The sequence below is a fragment of the Carettochelys insculpta genome, chromosome 1 (assembly GCF_033958435.1).
Source record: "Carettochelys insculpta isolate YL-2023 chromosome 1, ASM3395843v1, whole genome shotgun sequence".
NCBI lineage: Eukaryota > Metazoa > Chordata > Testudines > Carettochelyidae > Carettochelys > Carettochelys insculpta.
In genome coordinates this window covers 143403682-143417138 of record NC_134137.1, presented here as the reverse complement: position 1 = coordinate 143417138, position 13457 = coordinate 143403682, and positions in this window count along the sequence as shown.

Below are 13457 nucleotides of genomic sequence, written 5' to 3'. Positions count from 1 at the left end.
ATTACTCTGCTGATCTGCTCTGTTGACAGAAGCTGTGTCTACATATGCACAAAACATCAAAATAAGCAGCCCTTTTTCGAAAGAGCGGGAGGAGCATCCACATGTGTAACGCCGCCTTTCGAAAGGAAATCGAAAGAACGGGGCGCAGATGTCGAAATCCGGACCCCGATCCCAGATCAGGAAGGTCGGCCCCTTTCAAAATACTAAATCGAAAGAGTACACGTGGAGACGCTCCACAGTCCACTTTTTCGAAATACGGACCTGCCATGGTGCCAGTCAGCTGGAGCGCGGGGCCGCTTCAGCTGGTAGCAGTGGGGATCTGTGGTCCCTGCGTTCGGCTGCCTTAAAGCTGCATGCACGCAGGAAGCTCGTGGCAGGAAGCTGAGAGCATGCTAGGAGCAGCCTCTACATGTGCTCCAGACCCACACTCCAGCGCTGCAACATGGCCAGCAACCAGACCCACCACGAGCCCAACAAATCCCCCTCTGAGCCCCCGCAGGGCTCCCAAGGGGAGAAAAAAAAGGGCCCCCTCCTATGCAGAGCGGGGGCTGGGGGAACTCCTCGGCCTGTGGAAGGAGGAGGAGGTCCTGCATGAGAGGGGGGTCAAGCAGCGCAATGCCGCTGTCCTTGGCTGCCTGGCTCAGGCCTCCAGACCAGGGGCCACCCGGAGTGTACCACGGAGCAGGTACGCTCCAAGGTCAAGGAGCTGCGGCCGGGCTATGCCCAGGACAGGGACCAGGCTGTCCACTCCGGGGCAGCTCCAGCCACATGCCCCTTCTTTCACGAGCTCTGGGGCATCCTGGGGTCCCAGGACAGCTCCCCACCCTGTCGTTCCTGGACACCTCGGTTGAGGAGCTGCAGCCAGAGGAGGAGGAGCAGCCTGGACTGGGGACCCAGGAGGCCAACAGGACCATGGAGTGGTTGAGTGAGGAGGGGGACATCATGATTGTCATCCCCTCCCCGCTCCTCCAGCTGGGCGACCGGGAGCTGACATCCCCGGATGTCACTGAGGGACCCTCTGGTACATACAGGGAGGGGCGCACACCTGCTCCACAGGGTGGGGATGACGCAACGGCTAGTCGCCCGCACACAGGGCTGATGGTCCCAGGCCACACACAGGCCAGCCCCACATGGGATGTGGCACCCTTCAGTGGCGCACCAGCAACACCCAGCACCTGCCCTCTGTAACAGCACTGCAAGCCGCACAGGGCCGGCGGCCAGTCAGTGCCGGACAGCACCTGGGGCCTGCACGCTGCATGCTGGGAAGGGCCACCTGCATGACAGACCCCTGGATGCATCCCCAGGCCGGGAGGCCCAGCCCATGGGGGGGCGCGTCGGTGCCCCTTGGGGGATCAGTTTCCCTTGGGGGAGTGGGGGCCCCATGGGGTGGGCTCAGGAGGGTGGGACACAACCAGGTCCCCTCCATCCGGGGCACATTACTGACATGCTCTCCTCCCCTCCATGCAGCCGCCTCATCCATGGGCTGGGAGAGCCCAGTGCCATCCTTTGTCCCCGAGAGCCCTTGGAGGTGCTCGGACACCACCCTATGCTGTGTGCCATCAAGGCCGTGGCCAGAGAGCCCCCACCAGGCCAAGAAGGACTCAGCCAGTCAGCACGAGGCCGAGGTGGCCAAACAGCACTTGTGGCTCACCCAGGCTGAGGTGGAGTGGTGGAGGGCAGCCTGGGACAAGCTGCTGACCACATTTGAGGGCATTGGCCACACTCTCTGGGACCATGTGGCCCCCGTTGCCTGCCTCCTGCCCCCCCCAGTAGCTCCTACCACTGAGCCCGCACCCTCCACCCCCACTGAGCCTACCTCCCACCCATGGGGGAGGTTGAACCAGAGATGCACGTGGGGGTGGTAAGCTGAAGCCATGCACAGGGGTTTGAACAAGGGCGGCAGGGGTTGAAATAGGCCACACATGGGGTGGTGAGCAGGAGCGGCCCACGGGTGGTGAGCCAGCAGGGGGTTTGAACCAGACGGGGGGGTTGAGCCAGAGACCGATGTTAGGGATGGTGAGCCAGAGCCGTGCACAGGTGGTGAGTGGTGCTGAGGGGTGGCTGAACCAGGGCCACGTGGGGCCGGGGGAGGGGTTGAGCCAGGGCTCGGGGGGAGCAGGATTTTGAGTTGTGCTTCACTCGCATTAATGCGAGTGAAGTGCAACTCGAAATCTCACATTTTGAGGGTTTACTGTATGTCAACAGAATACATATTTACGAGGATGCTCCCTGAGTTTTGTCAACGAAACTCTCTTATGTAGAAGTATCTAGTGAGTTTAACTACTTAAGATACCCTTGTGCTGGCTCTGCAGTTAACAAGTTGTGATATTAGAAGAGAATTAAAAGGGTTGTGAAGGAACTTGTATGACAGATATTGCAATTCATTTGTTGATTCATTCTTCATTTTAATTAGTTAAAACACATTAGAAAAGCTGAAGCAAAGTGTATGCATCTAAAGGATTATTCAGAATTGGGAGTCAGTTGCCAGAATTATAAAAAAGCATTTGTATTTAGTTAGACCTCCTACATGTGGCACATATGAAATCAAAATCCATTCTTGAGCTATAGAAACTTTATTATTTTGAAAGGCTCTACAGTTCTTCCTTGCTTCTTCCTAAACTGAGACCTCATCTGAGTCAAATCCTTTCAAATGTGTCTAACTGCTGCTGAAGCTCTAATCAGGTAGATAATAAATAAACAACTAATAAAGAACTTTTATGTGAAACTTTTCTTCATTGTTTTTACAAAAGTAAAAATAATTCTGTGAGACAGATAGGTGCCTATCATCATTCTGCCATTACAGCATCCTTTATACTGAATAACTAGTACTTTTTTTCTATTGTATGTCATCAACTGATATTTTCCATGATGAAAGGGAGAATCTAACTCCCAAGAAGTAAATGAAAGATTTCAGAGTGAGCACGATCAGATCTTTAGGTTCGAAAGTGAGTATTTCTATGGCCAGCTCTACACTAAAAAGTTAGATCAATCCTGACATGTCACTTTTAGTGGATGTGTGTGAAAAATCCACACTCCTGAACAATGTAGTTAACCTGACCTAACCTCTAAGGTAGACAGTGCTAGCTTGGTGGAAGAAGTCCTATCTACTACCTCTCAGGGAGGTGAGTTAATCACAGCGACAGAAGAAACCCTCCCATCACTGTAATCAATTCTATACTCTGAAATGTGCGAGGAGAGCACCTGTAACCCATTTTTTTGAGTAGTCATAATCTTTCTGCAAGCACCAGGTTGCCTGTTTGTGTTTTAATGGATGTTGCACTAGGATAAAGAACCAACAGAAATGTTAAACAACAGGCTAATTACTGTCATCATCATCATCATCATCATCATCATCAATGGAGAGGATAAAAAATGAGGATAAGTCTCGGTTATTACCTTTTCCCAGACCCTGGAAACTAACATGTTTCAAGTAATATAAGGCTCAAGAATCCTATGGTAAATTTATATTTTAAACAGCATTCAAATTGGGGAAATAAATGTCTGGATACGTTCCCTCTCTCATCCAGTGCCCACAGTGCACTGCTGACAAACTCAAAACTGACATCGCTAATGGGGACACCCTCCATTGACTTTATGTGCCAGTGTGGACACGCACCCTGGACTTTATGAAATTGGGTGCTGAAAAATCAACCTTAGCAAATGTGACCTAATTTTGTAGTGTAGACATACCGTTGGGCTTATGATATTTTACTCAGCTGAAAGCCACATTTAGTTTCAAGATTAGAGTTGTCAGAAACGGTTTCCATAGGCAAAATTGTCTTGTTGGAGGGAGAAGGTAGAATAAAGGAGAGAAGCAGGATTTTTTTTAAATGAAACAGCAAAATGTTAAAAAATACCGAAACTAACAAAACTCTGATTCTGTGATCGGGAGAACAATGGAGTACTGTGCGGTGAATCTTTTGTTCACTGCTCTGCTGATACATTTCAGTTTAATTGGCTCAAGACCCAGCTAGCTGAAAATGGTTAGCAGCTTGTGGCTATATGAGGGACTTTTCCTACGCACCTGCTGATAGTCCAACTTCCTGGGGGTTCCAGCTCTTCAGAACTTCTGCAGAGACATGGCACATGACTGGGATTGTCCTTGTGAACTCTGCAGTGCATATGAATGTTTTTCTCTTGTGAGTCATTAGGAATACTGTAACACCTCAAGCAAGACCAAGTTATAGGTGATACGAGCTCCTCTATTTTAGCCAAGTGAGGTTGATGTTCCCTCTTGCCAGGCCATAATGAAACCAAAGTCCTAAAAGCTGCAAAAAGGTAATAGAAATTTAAGTTTTGTAAGAAAAAGGTCAGATTTGCTTCCCCTTATTCATGTCAGGTAGCATTTCATTCCACGAATATTTCCAGTGACAGCAGTGGGTGTTTGTGGTGTAAGGCAAAACAAAACCCGTGTAAGGCTGGGCAGGGTCATTCAGGTCCGTCCAGTACCTCTGAAGCAATTTTTAGAATACATGTTGCCAAGGTAGATGTCAGTACATGCTGTTAATCTTGGCTTTGTCCCTATAATAAACACTAATTTCCTCAGGCAGTTTATTAAATGAGGGGGAGAGAGAGAGATTAGTTTGGCAGGGAGGGAGAGAGTTTGCTAATTACAATGTTGCAACACATTCTTAGGAACACTGAAACAGAAAATTACCTGGCAACAGAGGGACAATGTATTTGGGAAAGCACTGTCATAGCCATATCTGTAAATAGGAGGGCAATCTTGCCAAATATCCATATTGCGAAGGAGTTTTCTGATTTTCAAAATTAACAGATTTCTTTGTGGGGAAAAAAAGCCTTCATTAGGGTGGTACACTGTTGGGACTGCAGCTCAGTCAATACAATAGTGGTGTGGTACCAGTAATAAACGTTAAAAATATTAAAAGCTTTGAATACTTGACATGCTGTAGGAGGTTTGTGAAGGGGTGTACCTGGCTTTTGTGGATCCATGTACAAGAACTTCTCACCCTCCCATACACCGAACAAGCAGTGAAGTTGTGGAAAGGAGCAGAGAAAGGGGCATGCCTGAAGAGGTATGCTCTTAGCTTAGCAGGCTTAGCTAAAAGGAGCTGCTGGTCCCAAAGAGGACAGTTTCTGTCTGGGAACAGAGTTGTAAGGCAAGGGAGAAAGCTCTTCTCTGGCCAAAGTACATTAAGGGCTTGATAAATGTTGGGTTTATCAATTTTTACTGAAACAAAATTTGCAGGGGGAAGAGAGAAGACTTAAGACCTTAAAGCTTGAAAGAAGGGAAATGCTAAAAGGGCCAGGTAGGAAAAGTCACAGGGAAGAAGCACCAACAAACTGAAATTGAGCACTGTGTAGCTGCTCTTTATAGGGTTCTTCGGCTGGAACCCAAAAGTAATAGGTGGGCCTGGGTTTCTCCATTGACATAAGTGGGACAAACCCCAAGAAAGGGGATAAGGCTGAACAAAACATTGTACTTAAAGGGCCCAAAGTTGGAGACCCTATCAAGGGCAATGGGTTTGTTCTTTCCTTACTACCACATCAGGGTTTCATTTGGACATTGTGACATCAATGGAGGGCCAAGCATTGGAAGACCCTTCCAGTCAGCCAGTAGAGGCATGAAGGAGGTGAGAAAAAGACTGCAATACTACACCAAGCCACCAGGAGTGCCCTTCTCCAATACCATGTGATAAAATATCTTATTCCCATTGGTAGAAAGCATGTTCTAGCTCCTGCTAGGGTGGTAGGACAGGTGACAATATTCCTATGAATTAGGTGTCTAAAGGTTTGCCAAGAACACTTGGGATGAAATCAGAGTCACATTGGAGATCGGAGAATGTCTATAATATGAATATGATCATCATAGTGAGATGGAAGAAGAAAGTGAAAAGAAAGTAAAAGGCATATGGGAATGAAATAACCTTTTCAGAGCAAGAAAAAATATGGAAAATTTGGTTCATAAAACATTGGAAATCCCTATTCATATGCAAATCACTTTATCTCTATACATGACTTGTGCATGATACATCCGGAAAAAGAGATTTTCCTCATTAAAACCTCTTCATAAGACTTTCCTCAGTTTTATGTCTTGGAATTAAGTACTTCATGTCCACCATGAATGGACTCAGCGACATGGCATACAACTGAACCTCTTCTCTGTGGCCTGGCACCAATATGATAATTTAGGGAGGGATTTTCAGAAGCATTCAGCATGCTACACTCTGCTCCCACTGGAGGGAGCATGGTTTGGTCTGAACACTTTTGGAAGTATGCTCCCCCTACTCCTTGCACCACACAAAGTGGGTACATCACAGCATCACTGGGCCAAGGGACTAGAAAATTTGGATTGGGTAGCATTTCACATCTACTTTGAGCAGGCTTAAATGGCCATACCATGTACAAAGCAGTGACAATCAGGACTCCAAAGCTTGATATCTCATTGCCTCTTTTCGCCAACTAAGACAGTTCAAAATTGATTCAGAGCAACTCCAAAGCTAACTGGAAAACATTATTTGTGTGATACGTACTTCTTTACTCAGTGCACTCCAGCCAGCTCTTTGGACCTCCCCACCACAAGAGCCCTCAGCATATGGAGTGTACTGGTGGCATTTATACTGTGTCGGGGCAAATGCCCCAGCTATTTGCTGCAAAGAGCACTCACACAGAGACCTGGTTCACTGACATCTGTGGGGCTGACGTGGTAAGGAGTTCTGTTTGTACAGCACCTAGAAGGTGAATGGGATTAACAGGTAAGAGTAGAGATCTCCAAAAAGGAAGATCAGGGCTCTTCTCTGGACTGTGAGGGTTTGATCAAGAAACCACAGTGGAAGAAAGGTTGGTATTAGTTATTATCAGCTCAGCCTTCCTGGACGCTGAAGAGGTGCAAAAAATTCATTATCAGCTCCTACCAGCAGGAACTGGGTTTTTATTTATTTATTTATTTATTTATTTATTTGTTTGTTTCTGTGTTGGTACAGCCCCTACCACAAGAAGGTCCAGGTTCCTGACTGTAGTGACAAAGTTTGATGATGATGATGATGATAAAAATAAATTTTAGTTCAGCTGAGACTTCCGCCGTGTTGTTGGCTCTTTGCAATTCCCCACTTTACTAAAACTGCAATCCTGCAAATGCTCTAATAGGTGCTGAATCAGACACGAGTTGCCCCTCTGAAGGAAATGGTATAACTCACTGTGGCTATGTCTACACAACAGACCTATTTCAGGATACCTCCATATCCCAAAATAGCTACTCTGTGTCTTTGAAACACACCCATTTTTTTAAAATATTTTTCCAAAATAATGGGCAAGGTATTTCATCATCCTTGTAGACCTCATTGCAGGAGGAGTAAGCGATGCTTCAAACAGCACTTTATTTTGACAATTTGGCACTGTTTAGACAGCTCCAAATGCTGAAATAGCCTGTTTTGAACTACACTCAAAGTAAGCTACGTAATTTGTGTAGTGCAATTTGCATAGCTTATTTCGAGTTTAGGCTGTCATGTAGATGTAGTCTGTGAGTAAACAAATGTCTGAATAGTTGCAGGACCAGGTCTAAATATGTTGTTTACAATTCATATATTCTTCCTCTTGCCTTGGTGGTCACTCAATAACAAATAGGACATCTTCATTTCACCCTCCTACTTGTCAGTCTAGTGACAGCTGATCAGCCTGATTCTGGAGCTGCAGGTCTTATCACAGAAGGGGCAGGTGTTGACAGCTGTTGGAGGGGCATGGAACAGTTTTTACCGCTCTTTTCTTCTATCCCAGCTCTCCTCATCTGCACTGCGGCAGAACCTCTCAAATTCTGCCACTATCTCACCGATCACTATTCTCCACTGGGGATGGTTCCAGGCAAGGTTCTCCCAAGTGTTGACACCAATGCTGCACTTTTTCATGTGTGTCTTCAGCATGTCCTTAAACCACTTCTGCTGGCCCCCAATGCTCCTCTGTCCTTTTTCCAACACAGAAAACAGAATCTGTTTTGGGAGACGCTGATCAGACATCCAAACCATGTGACAAGTCCAACAAAGTTGCTGATGAATGATAATAGCTTCAATGGTGGTCATGTTCAACTCTTTGAGGATGCTCGTGTTCAGGCTCCTAGCCTCCCAAGAGATATTTAGGATTCTCCTGAGGCAGCATTGATGATCTTGTTCAAGTGCTTTCAAATGGTACTTGTGCGTTGTCCAGGTTTCACATGCGTACAGTAGTATTGGAACAACCATTTCACAGGTATACACAGAGATTTGCCCATGAAAGCTTATGCTCCAATACATCTATTAGTTTATAAGGTGCCACTGGCCTTCTCGTTACTATATACAGGTTATCCAGTAAGTAGAAACAATAGTAAAGAATAAAATTGTCGGACACATAGAGGAACATGATTTGTTGAGCAAAAGTCAACATGGTTTCTGTAAAGGGAAGTCGTGTCTTACTAATCTATTAGAGTTCTTTGAAGGGTTAACAAGCATGCGGACGGGGGGATCCAGTAGACATAGTATATTTAGATTTCCGGAAAGCCTTTGACACGGTCCCTCACCAAAGGCTCTTATGTAAATTAGGTGGTCATGGGATAGGAGGAAAGATCCTTCCATGGATTGGGAACTGGTTGAAAGACAGGAAACAAAGTGTAGGAATAAATGGTAAATTTTCACAATGGAAGGGGGTGACTAGTGGCGTTCCCCAAAGGTCAGTCCTGGGACCAATCTTGTTCAACTTATTCATCAATGATCTAGGGAAAGGGGTAAGCAGTGAGGTGGCAAAGTTTGCAGATGACACCAAACTGTTCAGGATAGTCAAAACCAAAGCAGACTGTGAAGAACTTCAAAAAGATCTCAGCAAACTGAGTGATTGGGCAGCAAAATGGCAAATGAAATTTGATGTGGGTAAGTGTAAGGTAATGCACATTGGGAAAAATAACCCTAATTATACATATAATATGGTGGGGGCAAATTTAGGTACAACAGATCAGGAAAGGGATCTTGGAATTATAGTGGATAGTTCTCTGAAAATATCCACGCAGTGTGCAGCGGCAGTCCGTAAAGCAAATAGGATGCTAGGAATAATTAAAAAAGGGATAGAAAATAAGACAAAGAATATCTTACTTCCACTATATAAAACTATGGTACGCCCACATCTTGAGTACCGCATGCAGATGTGGTCTCCTCACCTCAAAAAAGATATATTGGTATTAGAAAATGTTCAGAAAAGGGCAACTAAAATGATTAAGGGTTTGGAACGGGTCCCATATGAGGAGAGGCTAGAGAGACTGGGACTTTTCAGTCTAGAAAAGAGGAGACTGAGGGGAGATATGATAGAGGTATATAAAATCATGAATGATGTGGAGAAAGCGAATATAGAAAAGTTATTTACTTGTTCCCATAATATAAGAACTAGAGGACACCAAATGAAATTAATAGGTAGCAGGTTCAAAACTAATAAAAGAAAGTTTTTCTTCACACAGCGCACAGTCAACCTGTGGAACTCCTTACCAGAGGACGCTGTGAAGGCCAGGACTCTAACAGAGTTTAAAGAAGAGCTCGATAAATATTTGGAGGTTAGGTCCATAGACGGCTATTAGCAAGAGGTAAGGTATGGTGCCCTAGCCTTTTGTCGAAGGCGGGAGATGGATGGCAGGAGACAAATCGCTTGATCATTGTCTTCTGTTCACCTCCTCTGGGGCACCAGGCATTGGCTACTGTCAGCAGACAGGATACTGGGCTAGATGGACCTTTGGTCTAACCCGGTATGGCTGTTCTTATGTTCTTATGTGAAATGTCATATTACTTGTACTATCTCAAATATAATATGCCAAAGTGTTTAGTGACATTTGTTAATCATACAATAAATCTTTATAAAGCAAACAAGTTGCTATTAAATATTTCACAAATGGGAATCTTATGACTGCAATGTATTACTGCAAATGTATTAACCCAATAAATGACATTGTAAATAAATTAAGCTTAAGCTGTACAAAGCACTGAGTTTTCAAATAAATTTCTAAAAAGCTTCCCTCCGTCCTTCAGAATAGCTGAACTTTTACTGTACTCAGATGCCCTGAATTTGTTTAGTATGCACTGCTCTGTACTGCACAGGTGGGAATATGTCTCATTATATTTAATCATCCAGTGTGAAGTTGGTACAACCATATCAGAATGATTTATAAAAAACTTTACTGCTCATTTCTGAATGTTTATTCTTAGAATGTTTTGGGGAAAAATGCATATACTCAGGTCATTACTGTGATAGAATACTCCAAATGTTCTAGCTATCCAGCTGAAACTCATGGAATTATTGTCTTTTCAGAGTGGGGGAAAAAGCCCACATATAAGTCACGGGGTGGAAGTTGATTTCCACATAATATTAAAGCAAGACTTTTTTCTGAAGGAGTTACGATGTTAATAAACAAATCCACATATGTCCCATTTGTTGCCACGTGCTTCATGCAACATCTGTGCCTCACAATATTTATCAAAGTGTGGTTATGAAAGGTGCTTGATGTGGTTATTTTTGTGTGTGCATTACATTCAAAAACCCTGCTTTGAAAGGGTACTATTAAGATGATAAATCCAGTACTCTGAAATAAAAATGTGTCAGAATTAAAGTTGCCCAGAAGACTTCAATTGTGTCTCTTTGGCTGTGTCTACACTACAAAAATAACTTTGAAGTTGCTTACTTTTGGACACCACCAGCTGTTGTTTCTCCATCGACATTAGCCTCCAGAAGAGATATTATCTAAAATCACCACTGGCTGTGGAAAATAGTGCTGTTATTCAGTACCATTGCACTATACACCGTTTCATTCACCAGAGCAATTCCTTTCTCCTTTCTCCTTTCTTGGCAGGCCATACTTACCACATTGAGTGCACTAACACTTTGATGAAGAAATATCAATCGGCAAGTCTTCGTTTAAAATGTTAGTGGAGAAGCAGAAGGGAGATTTGACTCTTCTGTTTTGCTCTCTGTTGTGACTCTATTGACAATGTGTGTTTTATCGGAAGCTGCTGCCATGAGGGCCTACAGAATGCTTGTGCCAGGTGAGGGGGAAAAAAAGACACTTCAGGACAATGTGTTCAATGAGAACCTGAAAACCAGGTCACTAGCACAGGACTGGAGAATGAACACTGCAGACAACCTGGAGAATTAAAAATGGAGAGAGGAGAAAGGCCTAAGTGTTCCAGCAGGAAAAGGAGAGGGAGATACATCAGCACATAATGGGCTTCTCTAGCAACAAGCATAGATGCTGCAGACTCTTGTGGTCCTACAGATTCAACAGTCCCGAACTCTTCTCCCTGGTCAGTCCATGGAGAACTCCATTGCAGCACCTCCCTATACTCCATCCCCAGCATTCCACATTGGATTGGGGTCACAGCTCCAGTCTTACCACTCGGCCCTGAGGACTTCAATGGCAGCTTCACATGTATTTGACTTTTATGAAAGCCAAAGTAGCTGGATATTTGGCTGAAATAGACATGCATCTTCTTTCCCCGGCGTGGGTGCTGTTCTTTTAATGTAATTGCTTTTACATGACATGGATTTTTCTTTTCATGGATTTTGTTACTGAGTAAAATTCTATTTTTGGACTTCAACTAATCTTCATTAGTTCAAAACATGCTTTCATTAGCAGTTCTAGAAGCACCCACTTAGTTGTTACTGTATAGTGTGACACATCTCATAGGATCAGTGACAAATGCAGGGCAATAATCCAATGTACAGCAATTAACACACAATGAATAGGCAAGATGACAGTATTCCACTCATACACTGCACAATTCCTAATAAGCTCCAAAATAGCAGGGCCAGGTACAGCACAGTGCATCACAACTCTTTGTTGAAGTGCCCTTTGAAAGTTTCTCATAGTTATATAGCTGCTTTTGTGTCTGGCTGTTCAAACTCAACAGAGAGCCACATTGTGCTCTGCCCCAGCAGAAACCTCACCACTTTTCTTCGCGGCTATTACGCAGGACATGGAAGGCAGCTATAACCATTGCCCTAATTTTCTAATTGAGGCTTAATTGGAAGTAAACAATGCCAGAATTCCTTCAATTTACCAACCTGATGATCCACTCTGTGGCAAAGTGGTCTGGTGCCAAAAAAGGGACATGAATTCTGTCTATGGCTCCACCACAGTTAAGGAACTCATTTTCTGCAAATCTGTCCAGTATGTCCCATACACTGCCAACAGTCACAGTCCTGCATGGCAGGAGGCAATGAATGGCCTTGGAAGCTTGCATGATAAAGCCCCCACCGTGGATTTTCCAACTCCAGAATGTTTTCCCACCTGGCATCAATCTGATGTTGCAAGTTTCTACAGCATGATTGCTTCTCACTTCTCCACTGTCAGTACAGCTACTATGCTGGTGCTCCTGATCCGAGATCTGGGTCAAGCTCAGCACGCAAATCCAGAAGTGTTGCCTTGTGCATTGAAAAGTTCTGGAGCCACCAACTGTCATCCCATCAGTCAGGGTTCATTTCCCATGCCCAGAAGCTGCACTTTCCTATCTAAAGCAGCTCTGTGAACACCACCTTGATCTGGTTCACTCTAATGTCCTACAACATTCTGCGATCCAAGAATTGTCATGTTCCCTGATGATTTAGTTATGCTTGTGGATGAAGGACTGTACATCCTTTGTATGTGATGCTTATGACAATATGGCAGAACTCTTCAGACTCCATGCTGCTGTCAGAGATGGTGGGTAGCAAGAAGATTCATTCAGCTTTGTGGGACTTTCTAAAAAAGGTGCGGAATTATAGGAAATAGGTGTGACATTAAACACCTGGGATGGGGACAAGTGCACACTGGGAAGTTCACTACTTGCTCCCAGTCACTCCTGTGCAGTGCAACTTGTTTCAATTACACCATGTGCTGCTAAAACTTCCCAAAAGACAGTACACTGGATGGTGATGGATTGCAGATTGTGATACCTACCTATGGTGAACTACTGTGCATCAACCCAAGCAGTCCTGATAAACACACGCAGCACTAAAGCAAAGAGACAATTACGCATGTGCATAAGTGATATGATCGGTGTGGTGGCTTTATACCATTGTAATTTACACTGACCAAAGTTTGTAGTGTAAACATAACATATGTCTGACAGAGTCCAGGTTTGCGCTTAGGGCATCTCCATTTCACTCTCCTTTATCCTAAATAAGTTGAACTTGAGACTTGACACCCTTCTCTTGCAGCAATAATAATATTACTTTACATTTGTATCAACTATTTCATCTATAGAATTCAAAACACACTTAGGAGATGGGAAAGCAGATGCACAGATCGGTTAGGTGTCAAAGTGTCCTGGTTGAGGATGCTAAGGAATAAGCCATCTAGGTTTGATTCCTTTCAACTAAACCTTTTCAGTACACCTATCCCAGAGCTGGACCTGCAGTTCCCAACCTGGAGGGATGGAAGCCTGTCAACCGTCATCTAGGCGATGTACTCAAAATACACGTTGAACCTCTCCACACCGGCATTCTGTGGTTGGCAATAT